Source organism: Octodon degus, unplaced genomic scaffold (genome assembly GCF_000260255.1).
Source record: "Octodon degus isolate 3935 unplaced genomic scaffold, OctDeg1.0 scaffold00584, whole genome shotgun sequence".
Taxonomy (NCBI): Eukaryota; Metazoa; Chordata; class Mammalia; order Rodentia; family Octodontidae; genus Octodon; species Octodon degus.
The window spans coordinates 56873-60026 of NW_004525160.1; positions in this window are offsets into that span (position 1 = coordinate 56873).

A 3154-nucleotide genomic window follows, 5' to 3' on the forward strand; every position below is an offset into this window, starting at 1 on the left:
TAAGGCTTGAAAATACTTCTCTAAATTTGGTTTTCTCCTTCTCAAAATTGCATTTTTATGTATTTCTCAACTTTTGAATTTCTCCAGAATATGGCTAGAGTTCTAAAATTACCATGGATTCATCAATGTTTTTAAGAAGAATTTACCTTCTAAGAGTGTTCAACTTCACAATCCCTATTCATGATATAGACCTTTTTTGTGTGTGTGTTATTGTGTACCACGGGAATTATGTTTTTCTATGTAGAGTTTTCCCTAATTGCTTCTTTCAAAAGTTATAATGAATGGTGTTTTATAACTTTATTTTTCCTTTATGTTGTTTCTGACTAGTCCACTTGCTTTTGAAAAGTGACTTTGTACCTACATCTTGAAGTCATTGAATGGTTAAAGCAAATTTTCTGTAGATTACCTTGGATTTTCTTTCACACATGCTGGTGGTAGCTATTAGAAATGGCGTTTTACTTTTCAGTTTATAGTACATGTACCTGAAATCAAAGCGTTATGGCAATACCATGGGTCTCCATTACCTGGTTAGGTATAAAGTATATAATTTGATATGCCTTGGCACATAAACCTGTTGTTCAAGGAATATCTTCATCCAGTGCAATCCTACACCTTGTCCCTGTGTGCTCCCTGATAATCCGCTCTTCTTGCTCCTCTGCCCAGATCCTTTCCCCGACAATCTCTCAATAAGCTTTCCATCACAGTACTTTTGTTTGTGTTGTATAGAGTTTTACAAAAAGAACATAGAGTTGTTCTAACCTCAGTTGTGAATTTATACATGTTACAAATTGGTGGCAAAGACGTATCTGCAGAATTGAGATACATTGTTACACATGCTAGGGGAAGGACACAATCCATGCAATACGGGGTCTCAAGGGTTATACCGGAAACAAGAGGAAGGGGAAAGGCTAGGCCAGAGCTCTTGCACAGATTCTCTGGGACTGGGCAAGCTGGGCAGAGTAAGAAACATAAGCACAAGCAAATATTTTCCATTTTGAGAAAGTATTTGTAATACATAACTGAAAAAGGGCTAATGTATCCAGTGTACAAAGAGATATTATTTCTTGTTGTTTGGAGGTGGAGAGAGCCAGGAAGAGTGACACTGTCATCTCTCCCACCAGAAAGCAGCTAGAAACATTCTAACTTTGTGCCTTTCCTTGAACCCATAAGAAAATTGTGGTCACAAAGAACTGAGACAGAATTCTGGGGAGAAGTGGCTACCAGGAGGAATTCTAATTTGCTGCTCAGTCAGGTGGGATAGGTTTTGACAGATACTATCTAAATGAGCACAAGTAGTAATCTGGGCAATTTTGATGAATTTCTAAAGTTTATGTTTGGGCTGTTGTGGCATACAAATTCCCTGTTGTCATAGACTGTCTCCACAAAGAGTGGAAGGTGTAGAGTGCTGATGAAGGGCGGGAACAGCAGTGCGATTCATTCCCCTGAAAGCCATGTCCCCACTGTGGGATCATTTTAAAAGTCCATGAACTTATTTGGGAAAAGTATCAATGCTGTTGTTTCAGGATGATGGTAAGTACACAACGCTGCTAGCAGAAGGAAACAGGTAGAAAAAGAGTCAATATAAAGGCACCTAGGAAGTAGAATCAGCAAGACTTGCTAACTGACTTGACAGAGGAGATTGAAGAGTTCTCCAAATCTGGTTGATTTTCATTTCGATCATGTGATCCCTAGAGCAGTAGAAAGCAAGACAAGTGCAGTCCTTTGGTTGAGGTCAAGAGAAATAGTTCCTTGGAGAGGCCCTCGAGACTCACGTCTACCCGGATAAACAACGTTAGAAACAGAAAAGCGTTTAGATCTGAGTATAGGTAGGGAGTCCTTTCTATGTGGGTGATCCTTGGAGCTAAAGGAGTGGAGGAATCTTCTGAAGGAAAGTATGTCCACTGAGAGAAGGTGCAGGGGCCAGAGGGAAAGGAGCTTGAGTGTTGAAGGAAGGGAGTGTAAAGAGAGGTTATTGGACTCGCTGGAAAGCATGGGCTGGAAGTTTGGAAGGTGACAAGAGCCAGCCTCCAGATTTACATTTCTTCCAGGTAGAAATGGAGATCTTTGGCAACTTGGCAATAAGTTTTCTGTGATTTGTTTTGCAAACCAAAAAGAAATAGTTTTATGTCAGCTGAGCATTTCCATTTTGTGTGATTTTTTTAAAACTTAATTGAAGACATGATGGAATTGGTCTTTGTTTATGCTGCACACCTGAAATAAGATGTTGAATGAAAAATCATATCTGAGATCCATGAAAAATGATTATAAAACCTAAGAGGTATGATATGCACAATTTTCCATGTGGACTGAATTAATATCCTTGGAAACCATAACAGTGATTCAGACAACTGCATCTAAGTTACCCAGAGCTGCTCTTGTGATCTGAATCTTTATCTTCCTCATCTCATAGCCTAGAAAACATAAAAAGTGGTGCAGTGGGTTTCTCTTTGGAGTAATGAACTGACACTACAATATAGACCCAAGGAATGGTGGCAGCATCTTCAATAATGAGAAACCCCAACAATAACCCCAATATGAGAACAATGCATTTGGAGAATGTAGAAATCTGACGAAAGAATAGGAGACACTATTGCTTTATATGGGTGTGTTTTTTTTAAACTTAAAGGAAAGCGTGATGTAATTGGTCTTCATTTATGATGCACACTTCAAATACAGTCCTGAGTGAAAAATCATGTCTGAGTTTCCTATGACTGCATGATAAGTGTGGATTTCATGAAATGTAGAAGCAATGATTAATAGTTTCTCGGAAGGAACAGCTCTAGATTTAAATTGATTTTACAAAGTGTTAACCAGTGTGATGTAAGCAAAGGCTAGAAATATCACTGAAAGAACACCTTACATAAGGGCTCCCTTTGACGCTGGTGGCAATATACTTACAGTTTTTAGTCAGAAAGTTATTTATAATGTTAGAGGTGTTTGTGGTTAGCATTATTTCATTTTTCCCCTATAAATGTGGAAATAAGAAACCAATACAACATCATTGTATCACTTGTATGAGACATTCGTATTTGTTAAGTTATCCTTCTTTATTATACTACCACTACTCTGGAGGACACGTGCCCCATCTCAGAGGATAAGCTGAATTTAAATGTGACAATTTTTTGTGCTCTCAGTTCGTATTGGTCTTTAGAAG